This window comes from Epinephelus lanceolatus, chromosome 23 (assembly GCF_041903045.1).
Source record: "Epinephelus lanceolatus isolate andai-2023 chromosome 23, ASM4190304v1, whole genome shotgun sequence".
Classification (NCBI taxonomy): Eukaryota; Metazoa; Chordata; class Actinopteri; order Perciformes; family Serranidae; genus Epinephelus; species Epinephelus lanceolatus.
Window position 1 is genome coordinate 21,356,482 of NC_135756.1, and position 20,203 is coordinate 21,376,684.

Sequence of the window (20,203 nt, forward strand, 5' to 3'; positions counted from 1 at the left end):
ACTGTGGGAGGAAGCCGGAGTACCTGGAGAGAACCCACGCTGACACGGGGAGAGCATGCAAACTCCCCACAGAAAGGCTCCCACGCAGACTGAAATAAATGCTTATGTTTTCTCAGAATTCTGAGATAAAATAATACAATAAAATAAAATAAATAAAAAATAATGATGAGTCAAAAAAAAAAAAACAGGGCAAAAAATATTTGTTTTTTTTACATTTAATTTAATTTAATTTTATCTATTTATTTCCCCTAAAATGAATGCATTATGCTTCCATAGCATGGTGACATAAACAACAGATGTGAAAACTCTTTCATATTTTGTTTGTTTGCATGATGTTCTAATTTCTAGAGCGAAATAAAAATTTTTATGTTTTCTCAGAATTCTGAGATAAAAATCTGATTGAGTCCAAAAAAAAGAAAAAACAGGGCAACATTTATATATATATATATATATATATATATAAAAGTGAATGCATTATGCTTCCATAACATGGTGACATAAACAACTGTACAAAATAAACTAAACATAGATCTAGAGAACTACAGATGTGAAACTCTTCATAATTTACTTGTCTCTATGGACACAATGTGACCCTGAACACTCTGCCTTCATCTCCACACTAATATATAACAGTCCTAATACATGTCCACCCTGTGCGTCTCGGATCAGACCCCTCCAGCTCCATCGTGACTGCATCACAGCTGAGTGGATCTCAGGGTCCATTTGCGTCGCCAGTGCGTTGCAGCTTTAACCGGTCCATCATGCCTTGCGGTGTCCCGGTTCAGTTCCGACGCAATTAACAACAACCTCAGTGGTCTCCCCTCAGTGGTGGTGGCGGGCACAGCAGCAGGCTAACAGGCGCAGCAGCACATGCAGGGAGCCCAATATCAGATGTCCAGTAACCGGTCGGACGCGTGTTGACATCCACACGGGTTGTGACAGAGGCGGGGATGTGCGCACGGCGTTAACTCTGCTGCAGCCAGGCGCGGAATAAACAGGATCTCCCGCATGTAACCCGCATAACATGCAGCGGAAAGTAGCGGATTTTACCCCAGAGAGAGACACACACCGAGGCTACAGCACAACGGGGGAGTTTCACATGCTCTGACATACAGTGATCTGCTGCTGAAAACAGGTATGTTGTTGCTTTTACACAGGGCTCCATGCTGGCTCTGTCTCTGCTGTGCATGCGTCAGTCAAGCCAGCATTTAAAATCTGCTGCCAACACAACAGCATTGAAAGCTTTTAAATCACCCTGAGAATATCAAGTAATAGTGAATATACTTTTTGTTATTAATGAAAGAAAGGGAAACACACAGCAGAGCTTACACACACTGGTCAGCTGGAGTTGCATAACTTTATTGTGCAAGAGGGTCAGATTTATTTCCTCCTTATCCTCCTTTTTTTCAAATGCAACACTAATGTGGCACTCAGTTTTATAACTTACTTTTATTGCACACAAGAATGCATCCTTAAATGGAGTGATACTTGTGGCAACATACCTGATCCATGAGCCAGCAGGAAATGAGTGAGTGGTCAGTGTGTGAGTGGATCTGCTGAGCCCTGCAATGATGAATGATCTTAATAGAGTTGGGCAATAAGCGCTCACTCAGCAGTGGCTTTAATCAGAGTTCCTTCAACTGAGTCATATGGCTACAGTGAGAGAGGAGAAAGTCCTTGAGGCACACACGTGTGATGGAGGCAAGGACAAAACTCATTCACACACATTGTGTTTGTAGTAGGAACACACAACAGTTTCCTCACTTGTGCACAGGACAATTACATAAAGTGTGTTTTAGCTTTTGTTACTGACCCACATTTGAAGAACATAATTTGACTTCAGCAAACTGTTACAGTTTTCCTTTTATTTCCTTATTAAAGAAGCATATATTAACATGCCATCCTTTTTATCGATGACGGTTAACTTTTAAGTCCTGACTGTGCCCAGTACTGTCTGAGAACTGCTAACTAAGGGTGCTTTCACTCCTGCCCTGTTTGGTTCGGTTCAGTCGAACTAAAATTTCTTTGCCCCCTAGGTGTGGTTTGTTCGGGCAGGTGTGAACACAGCAATTGCACTCGGGTGCGCACCAAAACAACTGGACTGAGACCTTCTTGAAGAGGTGGTCTCAGTCCGGTTACAAATTAACTCAGGTGCGGTTCACTTGTGGTTCTGACCTCGATCTTGTTTGGGCTAAACATGAGCATGTTATGCACATTCAGCACATCCATTGCATCAAAACATTGTTTTCTAGTTGGAGCCGCGCCTCGTTTTCAAACTGTATGGTTTGACTAAAATGAACAATGACAGCAATATAGTCCACGATGAGCAGCGCTAAAATCAACCTGCGTAGTTGTCCCTCCATTGTGACATTAGAAAGTGTCACATTTATCTTGCAAGTGTACTCTTCTTCAACATTTTGTTTACTTCCTGGATTTTTCCCACATGAAAATTCTGACCAATCAAGAGCAGCTTTCTCACACAAGGCATTTGATCTGGTCGCTTGTAAATGCTGCCGTGAGAACACGAACCAACTCTAGGCAATTATGCAACTTTGTAACCAAATTAGTCCCTGATTCAGACCAAAGCAAACACACTTTAGGTCTGAAAGCACCCTAACAGTAGTGATGTAGGGTTCCAATCGTCTGGCACTGAGACATGAAACAGCAGTTTCTCGGTTAAAATCAAAAACAACCAATGACCACCGCAGTGGAACTCAATTAGCCAATCAGCGCAGTGAGTGGGCGGGACTAACACAGTTGCTATGCTGTTGTCAGGTGGTGTGTCAGAACCAAGGAGTAGTACAACAATGGCAAGCGCTATAGATGAGATAGGCGCTGCTATTTTGCTGTGTGACATGTTTTCTCAATATCACCCAACATCGTAATTTGCTATTGCTTCACTCTGTTCCATTCTTAAAAGACCCCCAAAACAGATATATTGGCATGGCTAAGCTTTAGGATGGAGTTAAAAAGACCATAGTGGATAAGTTGTTCTCTAGTGATTGGCCAGAGGAAATCGAACCCCTCTCCCCAAAGAAATTGGTTAGATTGGACGTAATGTCAGACTGACGATGGAAACAGAGTGTAACGAGTTGACACAGAGTGTAACGAGTTGACACTTCTGTCAACTCTGTCAAACGAATTAATCATTCTTATTGACCGACTCTCGAACTGAAACAAGTTAACTCAATTTGCAAGTGGGAATGACTCCAGCATCCTGTTTCTGCATGGTGCATGTGCAGCGTAGACTGTAGCAAATAATGGACGCAGCCACCAGCCACCACATCATCCATTGGGTTTTGGATCAGACTCGTAAGGTCTTGAAACACCATTGGTCAATGTTGGGCTGTCGGTGAGCATCTGTTAAGTGTTCAAAAGTCTGATTGCCCATGGATAGAAGGTGCTTCTAAGCCGGTTTGTCCTGCTCTCCAATACCCTGTATCACTTCCCAGAGGGCAGGAGATTGAAGAGGCCATGGCCTGGGTGGGATGGGTCAGACAGGATCTTCTTGGCCCTGTTTAGCACTCTTGAATTTGCTATGTCTTCCAACGAGGTCAGAGGGTAGCCAATAATTCGCTGCGCTGATTTAATGATCCCTTGCAGGGCTTTCGTGTTCTTGGCCGTGCAACCTGTGTACCATATAGTGAGGCAGTATGTCAGCACACTTTCTATGGTGGAATGGTAGAAGGAGCGCAGCAGGTGCACATCCAGGTCACATTTCCTTAGCAGTCTTCGGAAGTGTAGCCTCTGCTGGGCCTTTCCGACTACCACTGACGTGTTGGTGGACCACGTTAGGTTATCAGCAACATGCAACCCAAGAAACTTAAAAGAGGAGACTCTCTCCACACAGACGCCCTCTATCTATAGTGGGGCTGGGTCAGCTCTCTTCCTCCTCCTGTCCATCACCATCTCCTTGGTTTTGCTGGCATTCAGCAGGAGGTTATTCGCTGAGCAACAGGCTGCAGGCCTCTGGACCTCCTCCCTGTATGCTGACACTGTTGTGTCATCCGCGAATTTGACGATGATGTTAGAGTGGTGTAGGGGGGCACAGTCGTATGTGTATAGGGCATACAGGAAAGGGCTTAACACACATCCCTGAGGCGAACCTGTGCTCAGTGTCCGAGTGGTGGACGTTAGGGTCCCAAGCCTCACTGTCTGTGGCCGGTCCGTCAGGAAGCTGTTTATCCAATCACAGGTGCGGGGTGGGAATCCCAGGTCAGTTAGCTTCTGTTAGAGAAACAGAAGTGAGGCAAGTAAACAAAGAGCTAAAGTCAGGAGGGAGTGAGACCAAACTAACATGTTACATAAGGTAAGATTATGATACTGTATTTTCATTTTAAATGGACCAAAACTATTTAACTATTTATTTTTTTTAGGATAAATAAATAAACTCTGTGCAAAAGCTTCTTATCAAAGCATCCTGTACATTTGTGTCCTTTTAGCCGAAAGCTGAACATCAAAGCTTCATTTACAGCCTTTACTTATGTCTCCTTCACCCATCAGTCATTTTCATAATCCAAATTATTGATTTCATAAAACATAGTTATCTAAACATAAACATGTCATTCCATGTAGGTCTAGCTGATATTGCCTCAGCAGCAAACACGTGCTTCTAAAGCAGAAACCCTAATTTAACAGGCTTTACGGTGTAAATCCAGCCCAGACTCCCCCCGCCCACCACCATCATGTCAGCTAAGCTCCGAGTCTTACAGGGTTAAAGGCTTATTGTTTCCACCAAGCTGATTAGTTTTAACTTTTGAGACGGCAAGGTGGCAGTTTGGTCACTTCAATATGGTGGTCGTTACCAGCACTTGTGGAAATATAATTAATATAATGCTGAGATAAACAAAACTTCCACATATGGTTGTGGAAATAGTTATAATCTCCTGCCCTCCTCCAGTAAAGATGTTTTCAGTCATGGCGTGTTTTGCATCCATGTAAAACTCCACCGCTTGTTTGTTTACAGGGAAATCTTACATTTCATCTCGCAGAATAAATGGCTGACAGTTCCTGAATGGAAAGCTGTTCTGTGTGATTACTCCCTGAATCTTTTCACTCAGCCCGTTCCAGCTTTTGTTTAACCTGCAGCCACCTCACTCTCCTCAGCTGACAAAGTCGATGTGGAAGTAATCTCTTAAAGGCGTCTCCATTGAGCAGCACACAGCTGCATCTCGCAGAGCATTCATGGGGAGATTGAAGCAGAGGTCGGAAATTAAAAAAGAAAAAGCAGAGGCTGTAAAGCTGTCAGTTTTGGTCCAATCTTACATTTGAATCAGTTTTATAGCTTTATCAGATTTCAGGATGGACTAGCAATAGTTGCTATACTGTGTGAAGGGTGAAGAGAAACGGGAAAGATGAGATACTGCTGTATAATGTATCAGGCTGTGCGCCAACTCAACATCACAAAGTCATGAGCATATTACTGCGAGGGCCACTGAGCCCTCACCACACTCCATCAAGAAGTGTCTGAGGACGTGGGTCAAATCCTAATTTAATTAGCTTTTTATATTTACCATCCATGGAGCCATGCCACAAGAAATGCTCAATTCAGCAGGTATTTCAGTGTGGCTCATCCACCACTTTGGTCCAGACTGAAATATCTGAACTGCTGGATGGTTCTCCATGGAATTTTGTACAACCATTAACGTTCCTCTGTAGATTACTTTTCATCTTGCATCGTCTTAAGTATAAAATTATGACATGTCCAATAGCCTCCTTTGGTTTACTGTACTTTGTGTTTAGTGCTAATTAGCAACTGTTAGCATGCTAACACACCAAACTAAGATGATGAACACGGTAAACATTATAGCGTACCTGCGAAACATCAACATGTTCGCACTGTCATTGTGATCATGTTAGCATTATGACGTTAGCATTTAGCTCAAAACACTATGGGGCCTGCAATGGTGTGCACTGGGCTTTGAAGCCAATTTTCATAGTGGCCAAACAGCAGAATTACAACTTCTGGTTCTGTCCATCGATGTCACTGGCCTCCAAGAGACATTTTCTGACGGACTTACATTAGGAAAGCAACGCCTGTAAATCAGTTGATACTTTTTTTTTTTTTTTTGAGTGTTGACAATCCCTGCACAATGACTTATTCTACTATCAATTTGGTTCAGTAACATTTGGATAATCTTAAAGAGCCACAACATTACATCATTTTATTCCCATTCAAGTTAGCAGAGTGCTAAACCAGAAGTCATCACCTTGACTGAAGTAAATCTCTAGTGTGCTTGCTCTGTGGGCCCAATGATGCGGATGCAGCGCCTATCATTTGTTTTTTTTTGTTTTTTGGCTTTATGCGCCACTGAGCAACTTTCATAAGAATGAACATGATCCCACCTCCAACGTTGTATCCAGGTCTCTTAATACATTGGTTCCCAACTGGTCCAGCCACAGGGTCCAGATTTCTCCTTCCTCATTAGTTCAAGGTCCACACAGTTTAGCATATTCAGCATCACACTTGCATTTGGCCATGTCATCGAGCTAGTTTGCTGTCAAGTAGCTGTCCACTATTTACTCACTCTACAGCAAGAAATGGCACTTCAAAATAACATTCACTGTACTTTCAAAATAAAGTTTAACAAACTTGGCATGTTTGCGAGTCACATACGGTCCATTCACAATGGACCCACCACCCACTTTTGGACTGTGACCTACCAGTTGGAAACCACTGTCTTAATACATCCATGATATGGCCTCACAGAGCTGCTTGCATAGATACAGATGGTGTCTAGTCATTGTTTGGGAGTTTGGTCAGTGGTCTTTTATTAAAGATATTCTCCTAACCTACCATAATATCAGTATCCTACAGCCATTAACACCGTGTTGTAGTAGACTAGCATGTTTAAGTGGATTCCATGCATGTTTTGAGACACGACTAGAGCAGAGCAAATGTTACACAACGCCATTAGCCTTTTTTGTTTAGCCAGAAACAGCCCCGAAATTGTCATCACCAAATCCACCAGACTCCATCTAAATAAACACTAATTATAGCGTGTCTAGAGACAGCATATTTTCATATCTAACGAGATGAATAAAGTTTTTTTTTTCAGCCAAACCAGAGTTGGTGATTGTTGAAACTGTGGAAAGATGAGCCAAGATGGTTTCTGTGAGCTTTATTTCGTTGAAGTTGACTTGAAGATAAAAATACTGTTCATTTAAATGGAGTTTGGCAGAGTTGACGATTGTGACTGTTGGGGCTATTTCTGGCTGAAATTTTGAGCATTGAACACTTTATTTCCTGCATTTTGATGAATTTTTTTATGCATCAATTTATAGTGTAGGGGGAGGGGGACGTATTAGGTATGGCAAGAGAAGTAAGATTGGTTAGGGCTCCTCTGATTTGTAACATTAAACTACTTCACTCAGTGTATTAACCAAGAAATGACCTCTACGGAAAATTTGGCTCCCTATAGAAACTCCTGAACAATTAACACAGACAAATTTCTAACTGGGAGAAGTTTCAGTTGGTAGTATGTACAAAAAAACTTCTGTAAGAGTTGTATGTAATAAATAAGGAGTGTGTTTATTCACTTAAAGGACTTGTGTAGCCAGAGATGTATTTTGACCAAACCATATAACGACTCCAGTTGAAACTACTCTCCACCAGCAGACCACTTCTGAGACGTTCCAGCAACACCCCACTTTAATCCTCAGTTTGAGGAACCCCGCTGCAGCACACACCTCAGTGTTTTCTCGCAGCCCACATTCAGAGGACACAAAGAGGAAGTGACAGGAAAGCACGGGTTGCTTCTTAATTGTTAGCGATTGTTTGGTCTACTTTCCCATACCGTGCCCTCCAATCAATCCAGTCATCTGTGTAAGGCCTCGGACAAAGCCAGAGCTTGGTCGCCATGGTGAGGGATTGTTTGCATCCAGTCATGCCGCTAGCCATGCAGGCTCACACACACACACACACAGTGCAGCATGCTCTTTTGTGTGTGCACCTCTTGTTTCAGGGGACCCCCCCCCCCCCCTGCTGCCTCGACCTCCTTGTTGCTTTAAAAATTGGCCCCTGATTGAATCATCACTGTTTTCGAACTGCTCACTCCAGCTGGTGCTTAAAAACGTCACGTCTTGATACAAGTCACTCAAATTACATTTGCAGGTGTGTTAGTAAAGTATGAAAAATATAGTTTGTCTCAGAAGTGTGTTGATGGATGATTTCTGTACCAACAAAACTGTGCTAATTTCAAAACAGCATCAATACAAACAAATGTACTCAACCTCAGGTAAATACAACCTAAAAGTCTCGATTAGTGCGGTATATTTCAAATTCCAGTAATCAGATATTAAGACATTAAGTACATTGTTAGAAATGGCACAAGTACATCATTCTGAAAGAGGTTCACATGGAAGTATGGCAATTTTGTATTCTTACTGTTTTTCTTACAAGGTTGTCCCTTAATAGTAACTATATTTTCACAGTGAAACTACAATTAAAGTAGACACTAATGTTGTCCATTGGGCTTGTGCTGTTGGAATGTACATGTGCAGGTTTAATTGCATTTCATTATGTCAGAAATCCTAATTTTATGGCAATCAACAACAACATTTTTCTGCTTCTTGTTTGCGGGCTGCTGGAGAAGCTGGGGTCAGAGGGTTCAAACTTAATCAATGAGTTTGTTAAAGTGTTTTTAAGTGATTGAGTGAGGGAGCACTGGAATGACGCGAGGCAGGAAATGAACTCTTTGGTGGATATTTTGCATTTAAACTCAGACTCAGACTTGTTGTGACTTTAAGGTCAGGTGTGTAGGATTTGGAGGGATATAGAAGCGGAAATGGAATATAATATAATAAATATGTTTCCTTTAGTGTCTAAGAATACTCTCATAGAGCTCCTAATTTAGCCTAAAAATTTATAGCAAGGACTCTTGGCTCAGGAGTGATTTAGGAAAGGTCTTAGAGCAACTCGTAGCCAGGAAAGGACAGAAACTTTTACCTTAGTGAGGAGGTGTGGTTGACCCTGTTGCTTGGTGTAATGCATTCTTGTAACAAATGTAATTGGTTGTCACAGACACACCCTTTTGTGAGCCGCAATGTGTGGACACCCAGTGGAAATGAAATAACTGCGTCACAACATGAAGACGAGAAAGTGTTTTGTTAGAGATCACTATACTGATGAAAGGTTGAGACAGATTCAAGTCATCACTGCTGCACTGTCACATTTTTCCAGTTGCCAAATATGTTAGAGTTGTGATCACTTCTCAAATAAGATTGACCACAAACATTATCCCTGCAGGTTCTAATCTGTAGCGTTTAATTTTCTCACTTTGATCCAGTGTTTGGAGAATATTTCTCCGACCTCTTTGTCTTTCCACCATTCTGAGAAAACATCAATTCTAATTTGTTGTTTTTTTAATTTTGCCAATAGGAGCAACTCTCTGTTGAAGGGAAGCTTTGTGAATACTGCCTCTGAAAATCTTGTTTTTATTACTTTAGAATGAGTCGTTTTATATCTACATAGGCAGCAGGTCCTCGTCCATGGAGTCTGCCATGTTGCACCGCCATGTTTCTACGGTAGCCCAGAACGGACAAACCAAACACTGGCTCTGGATAAGGCAGCCTCGTGTCAGCCTCTGCACTTCGCAGCCGCTCCACAATGAGCTGAAAAGCATTAGAAAAACAGTGATTCCTTACATGAAACTGCTTTGTTCAGTGTTTTTTTTTACTGGTTGAAATCACCGGGTCCATTTCTTTTAGAGGGGAAAACACCTCTGTGGATAATTCGGCTTCCATCAAAAACCTCCTGAATGAATCTTAGGTTATCGGAGAAAAAAGGTGAGCACACATTAGCAGGTGCTAGACTAACCGCCTGTCTGCGACATGCCGAACAGCGTCAGAGAAAAACGTGAAACTGCTGTATTCCGTTTTAGTGGTTTAAGTCACAGGTACCATTAGTTTTGGAAAGGAAGAAACCTCTGCAGATAATTTGGCTCCCGATAAAAAACTCCCGAACAATGAACACTGAAGGAATTCTAACTGGGAGTTTACGCTTGGCACACAGGAGAAGTTTCAACTGGTTGCAATCTGCAGTCCTCACTGCTAGATGCCACTAAATCCTAAACACTGCTCCCTTAAAAGCTTTTATTTGACATTTTTCAGTCATGAAATGCTAATTTTGGGAGTATTAAAGGGGCTTTCAGTGGTATTTCGTGTTGATCCGTCTTGTGAATTACCATCCATGTTTACACTACAAATAAGAAACACTGACTTGCCACACTGCGTCCCCTCCCTGGCTCTGCCTTCTTGTGGCATCCTGAGAATGAAACTTCAGGGGAGGCAGACTGAAGTCACGACTAAGTATAGCTCAACGGTTCACGGCCCAGACGACACAGTCTTCTTCACGTCTGAAACCACACGGCTGCAGCAAGAGTTGTCCAAAACCACAAATGTCTGCTTCAAAAATATGCACAGCCTCGTACTGATTATACTATTTAATTCTGGACAGAAGCTATATAAAGATAACTCCACCTGTAGTGAGTGTCTGTTAGATGGTGCTGTAGGAGGGTGAACTCTACTGTCCTGGATTCTCTATGGATGGATGACTAAGTCAAGGTTTCAGTGTGCAGTTGGAATGTGAAGCATTGAGTCAGTGTGTTTATTAAACTGTGACTAATAGAAAAGGAAATTCCAGCAGCTACAGCACCTTTCCCACAGGTTCTGAGCTTACTCACTGTGTAGCTGAGTCTCACATTAAATATGAGGAGTATACATTTACAGGGAAGCCGAACAGAAATAGAAGCACACATGTTGCAGCATACTAATTTGTGTACTCATGTAGCTCGTATGATTTATTTATTCACACTCTCACAGCGGGGGCTTCAAAGTGACTGTGATTTAGATCAAAGACGGAGAGAAAGTATGGAAATAGCATGATGAAAATTCAGAACAATAGCAGCAACGGCTGTGGTGAAGGAACCCACGGGGGGGAGGGGGGGGGTGGCTGAGGCGCCTGTCAGTGATTCAAGTGTTGGAAGTTATTAGCAGGGTAAAGAAAATCGAAGCTCGTTTCCACAAGGAAACAGACTGCAGTGGGGAGGTTGCTGTGCAGAGAATTCGATTAAGTTGACATTGACATACCCTGACCTTACTCTCCCAGGTCACAGCTCCTATATCCTGTGTGCTCCATGGGCGGATTATGAGCAAGGCAGGTCCCTGGGCACAGACATGCAAAGGCCCCACCCCCTTTTCTCCGTAGGAGCAAGACACACAGACTTTGTGATGGTTTTGCTGTCTTTTTTGTTGTTGTTTTGTCTCTGTTTGTTGTCACTATACATCATTTTGTGGTTGTTTTGCCTGTTTTTGTAGTTATGTTGTGTCTCTTCACTTATCTTTGCATCTCTTCAGCCGTCTTTCCACCAAAGACTTTTGGTATGGTACCTTTGGAACCAACAGTAGCCCTTCAGACATGGTACCTAGACCCTAGTGTTTCCACCGCAAACAGTCCTCTTAAATGTGGGCAGGGTTGTTGTCACTCACTGCTCCGTCCAGCACTCAATGCATTTCCTCATTACTGGTGGCACAGATGGAAGTCTGCACCTTGTTTATCATCCCCAAACGAGGCTGCACGCCGGCATTTTCAGAACAAAATAAAACAGGCTGCAGTGAGAGTCTCTCTCCATGGGATATTTAAAAATAGCAGGTTTGTGCATTGATGCCTTCTCAGGCAAGCTCAGGGGTTTAGTGTTGCTGTAGCCCACAAGAATAACGCTCCACAACACTTTTTTTTTGGAATTAGAATATATGCAGTTCACATAACCTGCTCAGAATCAGTATATATAAATGCTTGAAAATCTGCTCATTACTAAAGTGTGTTTCATATAAAGACGAATGGAATGGTCAAAGTTGAAACACTGAAATATAAGGTGTGTTGATGGATTATTTTCTCAGACTCCTGCGAGAGCTAGCAAAACCTTTCATTCTATATTTATAGTTCACTAATAAAACTCTCCACAGTATGAACAGTGGTTACATGAGCGTCAAAACCAGACACAACTCAGCCCTGAGCAGAGTAGTGTTCACAGCTCCACCTTTTAGTACCAGATCTGTGTGCTAGGTACCCCAACAGAGGGGGGACCAAAAATGGGGACGGTACGGAACGGTTCCATTGGTACCATCCACAACTTTTCACACTGGAAACGAAAAAAAAAAACGTACATAACTGAACTGTACGGCACTGCTCTGTGGAAACGGTGCTTTTGTAGTCATATTGTGTCTCTGTGTTTTTTTGTTTTTTTTTTACCAGTTTTATTTATTTATTTTCGCTCTTTCTCCTTTTGCTTTGCTTTTACATCCGTGCTCAGCTCACAGGCACAAGATTTCAATCATCAAAATCTAAAAAACTATAGGCCTGCTCAGTTTGACTAAACAACATCTGCTTGTCCACAGCTGCCTCCTCCTATGGCACTGTATGCTGCGTCTGATACCTACCAGCATATGTTCTGATGTTTGTGTCAGAGGGCCAGTGAGAGCATGGGACGTTCAACAAAGAGCAACTCGCAGACGTGTTAGTGACATCAGTTTTGACTACATGTTTTCCAGGTTTGATGGTCGTGTTTGATGCTGCGCTCGCAGCCAAGAAGTGTCTCCAAGGCTCTGAATCATCTTTTCATTAAATATAACTGTTACCTTGGTGGAAAAGGTGACTTGTAGTCCTGAAGAGACACTGCAAGCAGTCTTTATGCAGCACCCTGCCCTGCCAGACTCTCTCTTTTTTTTTACTATTTCAATGCCTCTGCAGCACTCACAGCCGTGGCTGGAGACAACATGTGCCTGGGTTTTCTGGTTTGTCCGTCCCATTGTCATGAAAGTGATATCTCAAAATTGTCCTTGAGGGAATTTCTTTAAGTGTTGCACAAACATCCACTTGGACTCAACAATGAGCTGATTAGATTTTGGTGGTCAAATGTCACTGTGACCTCACACGTGTTCTGCAAAAACATTAAGTATTCAAAGTTATAACTCAGGAACAGAAGGGGAGACATTTGGTGAGATGCTGAATTGGTGACTCTAATCATCTTGACAAGGTAATGTGATTGTACTGATCTTCTGTGCTGTCAAGTTGAAGATGTGTATGAAGCATTTAAAGCATTGTGAGCCGTCATGGCTACATATGAATTTGGACAGATATGGATATAAACTGTACCTGTAGCTTGACTGGTTTGTGGAGGCATACAACCGCAAGGTGATAATTGTAGTTATGATGCTTAAATCTTTCGCCATTTATGTGTGAAGATTTGCATATTAAAAGAATACTTTACCGGGTAAAGTATTCTTTTAATATGCAAATCTGGTTCAATTAAAAAGGAAACAATTTGCATTTATCTTCAGAAGTATTTCCAACACTGGCATTATTGAGTCAATCCTGTGAGCAGAGTTGAGTAAGGGTTACTTTAAAAGTAATCAGAGTACTTTACTGCATTACTTTTTTTGAAAAGTAACCAGTTACTTTACAAAGTTACTCCCTAAGAAAAGTAACCCAAGTACTTTTAAAGTACTTCCAACGTTACTCCCTGAGAAAAGTAACTCAAGTAATTTTAAAGTACTTTTGAGTGTTCTACATTTCCTATCGGGCAATTGACCACAGGGGGCTTTGACCAGTAGAAACACAGAATGATCTGTTGCCGTAGACAACTGTATGACAACAACACCCAAGCGTTTTTAATATTTCCTCTAGGGATGTTACCACGACAGAGTAAAAGGGGGAAATGATGGTGTGAAACAGCAGAGGCACTTTGTCAACCCACTGAGTTAACGTTACTGTCATTAACATCAAGCTAGCAAACAATGTTATTTCTTCATAATGGAGACAGACATAAAGTAATAACATTAACAAATAGCGGCGGGGCTTTTACTCACCACAACTGCAGAGGCTCCCAGCTTCATTTGAAACAAACTACATTATAGACGGTCCGTTATTTATTAATCCCTCTGTATCTTTATATATTTACTTTTTATCCGCTCCCGTTGTCTACATAAAGTTAACACATCGCGCCGTTATTTCAAACTTAACACTTCCTGAATTTGTTTCAAATTAAAAGCCCCTTATAACCTCAGCTGAGAGAATCCCTCCATTTTCTAAAACGGCTTTTATTGTGAAACATTTGTAGGAACTTGGTTGTGGAGGATACAGTAGCTTAAATGTTTGCATACGGTGCTTCAAATGAAGCTCCTGCCATCTGCTGACGCTTTTAGGTGACTACAACAACCTGTCGGCTGGCACATGAACAGACACAGTGACTCAAATAATAGTAAAAGTAATAAAAATAGGACAAGAATAACCCAATGACATCACACACATCGTGAAAGACGACTGGGGATAATTGGTGAGTACCATCGTGTAGTGTGTCCTGTCTGTCGGCCCAGTCATGGCACGATTTTATGACTCCACAATCGTGTAATGTGACATAGTGACTTACAGAACGGGCAGAAAAGTCGTGTAGCGTGTACCAGGCATAATGCAAGTCCTGAGTCTGACCTGTCTGTCAGCGAGTCCTCCTCCATCTGTTGAGTCATGGGTATTTTACTGAAGGATCCTGCAGAATGTTTTAGACTCCACCGTAGACAACAGCAGCATTTCTTCTACCACGTAGTTAGCCACAAGCTTTGTGGCTTCTTTCAGACTGATAAGTTTAACGTTATCTCCATTATTAGAACCAAACGACAGCCGTTGCTGTTTCGGAGCTGAAGGACCAGCTTTCTAAAAGTAATGGAAATAACTGATGGCTTGTTTGAAAATGTACTGAAGTATTTGATTACTCAAACAGCAAACTAATGCGTTAGGTTACTCGTTACTGCAAAAAGTAATCAAAGTACTCTAACGCGTTACTTTGTAACGTGTTATACCCAACTCTGACTGTGAGTCTTACAAACTTAATTAGTTTAGTACAACCAACATGATTTGCTTTGACCTCCAAAAGCTTAATCAAGTTGAACCAACTTGATATTTATCTAAAAGTTATGGTGACATTTAATGGTCAAATTATTTTATTAAAGCTATTCGTATTTATTATTTTAATTCAGTCCTACTCAAAAGTGTCAAGAAATGTTTTTGTTTGTTATTATCTCCTCCATCTCCTCATTGCTCTGAGGATTTGTCTTTGGTGACATTGTTCAAACAGATTGTTGTTTGGGCCAGAGGTCTTTCGAATTACAAACCTCATCCAAGGCCATCCTGTTCATCCAGGAGTTAGCTGCAGCAAAGCCCCAGTGAGTGCCTTCAGTGCACCAGCTAACGGGCTAGGCTAGCTAGCATATTACTGGCTTCACTTAATAAAAAGTCTGTGTTCCACAATCGGTCCAGGTGAAGGTGAAGACCAAACTATAGCTTAATGCGATGCAAACAGTCTGCGGGCCAAAAAGATCCACATGCAAGTTGGTACATGTTCTTCACCGGCTACCCCGGACCCCGAACTTCTGAACTTGCTGAAATAAGTTGACTGACTAAAACACGTTAATGAAGCAAACATAATTTTTTTAATGCTGAAAAACATCTTTGTTTTAAGCGTTATCCACTAACCCTTGAATCTTTTTTAGAGTGATATACCTTCATAGTGAATGAGGAATAAAAAAAGTGAAAATTCTTTGTTCACCACAGAGGTATAGGGGAATCACAAAGTTTGCTTCACAAATTCAATGCAGCATTGTAAGTAAATGATGTAAAATGATAATTTGGGGGGGTTAATTTTTTTTAAATTAAGTTTTTAGGCTTTTAAAGTTTCTCATTGTCGACTGATTTGGACTTGAATGAAGCACAAGTGAGTTTGCTGCAGCTTGTTTTGCTCTCTGTTCCGATGATACATTCATGATGATTGTATCACAGAGGAGCAAATGACTTCAGTTCGATTTCTCGTGTAGCTGTGCACGTAGCGAGTGTGTTTGTGTAGAGTGTGTTTATCCATGTGTGAGAAAGAGATAGAGGGAGGGCGCAGATTTACAAGCTCGTGTCAACACTGGCTCTTCCTCCTGGTGTGACTTCAGTATCACCCGTCATTGAATAAACACCGTATTACAACATTTCAGCAGCAGCTGTGATAATTTAAAGGCGTCATCACATCATCTGCTAGGATATTGTGTGTTATGTCACAGACCTTTTGTTAAGCTGCTGACTGCAAATTTAAAGGTCCAGTGTGAAGGATTTGTGGGAATGTATTGGCAGAAACGGATTGCAGTAATGTTTTCTTCAGTGCATAATCACCTTAAAATAAGAATTATTGTGTTTTTGTTACTTTATCATGAGCTGTTTATGTCTACATAGGGAGCAAATCCTTGTCCACTGTTTCTACAGTAGCCCAGAACGGACAACCCAAGCACTGGTTCTAGATAGGGCCATTTGGGTTTTTGTGTCACCCACTGTAGTTAGCTGTCCCTCCAGGACGAGCCAAACAGTGTAGGAAACGCTTAGATTTTAAACGTTAAACAGCTTTTTTTCTGTTTATTCCATCTTAAACCAACAGGTCTATTTGTTTTGGAGAGGAAGAGACCTCCCCAGATAACTCGGCCCCTGATTATAACCTCTTGAGCAATGAACACCAAAGGAATTCTAACCGGGAGTTCATGCTTGGCACACAGGAGAGGACGTAAAAAATACGTACTGTTGCATGCAGTATGCACACAATCAGGAAAACTGCTGTCTCATAACACTACGCCCTGAACTTTGACCCTCTTGCTTTTATAATCGTTACCTTGGGAATAAAACAAACGCCACTCACTGAGTTCGCCAGAGACGGAGATCAACTCAGAGAGCTCTGCTGATGTTACTTTGCGATGTATGTAGTTTAACTTTAAAGTTACAACAGCACAGATTGTAGATTCTAACATAGTTGTGACAGTGAAATTACATCTGCATATGTCCTATTTGTGGTATTGAGTACGTCTACATGGACAGTTTAATTCCCTTTCCATTCAGAATGAAAGTTCATTCCTATTAAAAGTGATCTTGTAAACACCTAATTCGGAATGAAAATGGCCAATGCGATTGAAAATTCAATCCGATGTAAGGGGCTGGAATATTCTGTTTCTAACTCCGAATGAAAGAATTTCTTGCCCTTGTATACACCCATTCCTCTTTAAGTTCATTCCAGTCTTTCTGCGCATGCTCGTTTCCTTGCCCTTCTGGCGCAATGACGTATATAGCGGGCATAGCAATGGGCTGAGATAGAGCAGTCGGACTCGTTGCACTCACCTGTTTCCATTCGCCACAGCACGGTCAGCTATCTCCCTGCTTCGACCTACTACCTCCCATCTCCCTAAAAAGGCACTAAGAATGGCGTTGTCAAGCATCTTGTTATCCGGAGCGAGGATTACTGCGTTTTCTTCCGGTAAACGTAAACACGTAACATCCGCCTCGCCCCCTATCCAATCAGAAACCTTCCCTGCCCCAAACCTTGCGCGGACCCGAATAAAGGCAATTAAACTGATCTCTTGTGTAAACCCTCATTTGGAATGAATATTTCCCATGTAAACTACATGGAAAAACTCCCTGATTTCATTCAGATTTATTTCATTCAGAATGAGAAGCCATCATGTAACCGCACCGTTTGATGATTATTTCATTCACTTGAACAATCAATATTCCTATTCTCGACACTCGACATTGCGACAGCTGTCAATCACCTTTCATCTGTTCGCAGCTCAGTCAATATGACAAATCATCCGCTGTGCAGAGGATTGTGGGTCAGAATGGCCAGAAAAGCATGCAGGCTTGCATACTGCACAATCGGACCGGATGTAGTAGAACATCCTGGTATTTTTGGCATTCTGCATTTGACATACTATGTACTGGGACATACTAAATCTTTTTCTGGCATACTATATAGTATGGTAGTGTGGGTATTGGAACGCACAGACACTGTTCAGGTCAAACTTTTCTAATGAACCGTGCATTCAGATTAGGAATTGTTTCACTCAACTGACCTATTGGTGAGTAGATCATCTTACAGTAAGCATGATGTTTCCTGTCCTGACTTCCTGCCTGATCCACCAACAAAATAAATATTGTTCCATGGCTTTTTCAGCCTGATAGTGTTTGCACGCATCCTCATGGCAATCCCAAACGTCTTTCTTTGCTTTGCTTATCCATCCATCCCTCCACTGTTTCACCTTCATTCCCCCTTTTTTCTCTAATTTCTCTTCTTTCTTGCCCCATTAAGCTGAGCTGTGTTCATGGGCACAGTCTCATTTACTAGACTGTGAGAGGCGTCTGAAGCAGATCCATCCTGCAGCATCTGTCTGCTGTTACAAATCATCCCATTCCCCACTGAAGGCAGGCCTTGCCCTTACCAGATGCCCTCAGTGCAGAGGAGTGTGCAATGTAATGCAGTCTCAGTAGGAAAAAGGCCTGAAGGGGACTGGTAGTTAAATTGCAGGAGGGATGGGAGTCCCATCCCAGCTGTGATGAAGATGGAAGGCGACCTAAATTGTTAAGGGAGGCCTCAAGTGATATGGAAGTCAAGGATCAGAGCTGAGCTGATGACCCCGTCGGGAAAAAGCAGGGCTGCTGCCCAGTGGGGTTGCAATAGTCTGAGCATTAGGCACCAGCTCCTTCACTGCTCTGTTGCACTGGCCCGCTGTCGTGGCCTTGCCAGGTTCGTAATGACTGCCTCGCTGCTGAGGTGCTTGTGTCAGCAGTTTGAAAATGGCTCTCGTTCTGCGTGCATGCGACCGCTGTGAGCTTTCCTGCACCGACACCGGCAAATGAAAAATATATTAGATGAGGCCTGTTAGCCAGTCACAATCACTGCACCACAAGTGTGCTCTTGAAGCAATTTATCAGCAGTGTTACAGGAAACTACTTCAGAAAAACAAGTGTTGTAAATTGGTGCAAGTTGTTCGTTTACAGGAAGCTGGTGCCGTGCTGCTCAATCATGTGGTGCTTGGTTGATATTTTTAAGATTTTAGCTCTTTCCTTCCATGTCGTAGTAACCATGTTGTCAAGTGGTTGTAAAGTCATTCTGGGAAGTGCTGGAAATTATTGATTAAAACATGAGGTTGGAAATAAAAGGCTGGGAATATCAAGTTATAGCTAAATCATTTTGTGGCAACATGATTGTTATTATTCTACAAAATTCCACAGCCAAAGTAAACAATATGAGTTAACTGGCATTTACTGACCACTAGGGGGCATGCTGTAAACTAGGGGTGGGCCATGTATCGATTAGACTTGAAATGACTATACATTTTCATGTCATTTTTTTAAGCCAATGGCATGATACTTTGGCGTTTCGGTTCTCTCACTCTCTCCTATGGCTCTGTTCTTCTCACAGAAACTAATAGAAAAATAGGACTCACAAACATGATACATCACATGCACTCCCCTGCCCATCCAGACCACTCTCTTCTGTGTGATAGTGTGTTAGCAGGCGTGTGTTTTCCTATCTGCAGGGCTCCAGACCACAACCATTTAGTTGTATTTTGCAACCATGGAGCACCAATGCGACTTTCAAATGTTATGAATATATATGAACTGTTAATTTGTTTACTGCTCACAGTGAATAAAATGTCACATTTAATAGTGCAGCTGTGACGCTTTAATTTTCCACTAAATGCTAACATCTGACATTTGACTGGAAGCTTCAAGTTCACAGTGAAAACATCAACACTTCCTGCTTCAGAATAAAAGCACCAGTGATTTCACTTTGATTTATTTCACTATAACAGTACTTTTTTTTTTAAACTTTTTTAATGACAGAACTTTATTTCACTTGATTATAGCACTGCTTTAACTTTATTACAATAAATTTATTTAATATAATATATAATAATAATAGTAATATAATAGGACTATTTCAATTTTCTTCTTTCTTATTCAGTATAACAGTACTTTATTTAACTTAATTGTTACAATAGTTTATTTTACTTTATTGTAACAGTACTTTATTTAACTTAATTGTCACAGTAGTTTATTTTATGTTATTGTCACAGCAGTTTATTTAACTACATTGTAATAGTACTGTATTTAACTTCAGTGTCCCAGTAGTTTTTTGTAGCTTCATTATTTGTACTTTGTTTAACTTCATTATAACAGTACTTCATTATAACAGTGCTTTATTTACCTTTATTGTAACAGTACTTTATTTTACTTTACTAAAAATGGTACTTTATTTAACTACATTGTAATAGTACTGTATTTAACTTTATTGTCCCAGTAGTTTTTTGTAGCTTCATTATTTGTACTTTGTTTAACTTCATGATAACA

At 41.4% G+C, this 20,203-nt stretch overlaps 1 protein-coding gene across 3 annotated transcripts in view; it reads left to right on the plus strand.

Annotated features, from left to right (window-relative positions):
• The first annotated feature begins 686 nt into the window (after window positions 1-686).
• The window catches only part of rassf8b (Ras association domain family member 8b), a 30,721-nt gene continuing 11,204 nt past the window's right edge, over window positions 687-20,203 (plus strand). Inside the window, exon 1 of one of the 3 annotated variants that reach the window (XM_033614961.2) lies at window positions 687-1,135. The gene's annotated coding sequence lies outside the window, so the exon portion shown is untranslated. The remainder of the gene's footprint in view (window positions 1,136-20,203) is intronic. The other 2 variants (XM_033614960.2, XM_033614958.2) reach the window with 2 other exon arrangements.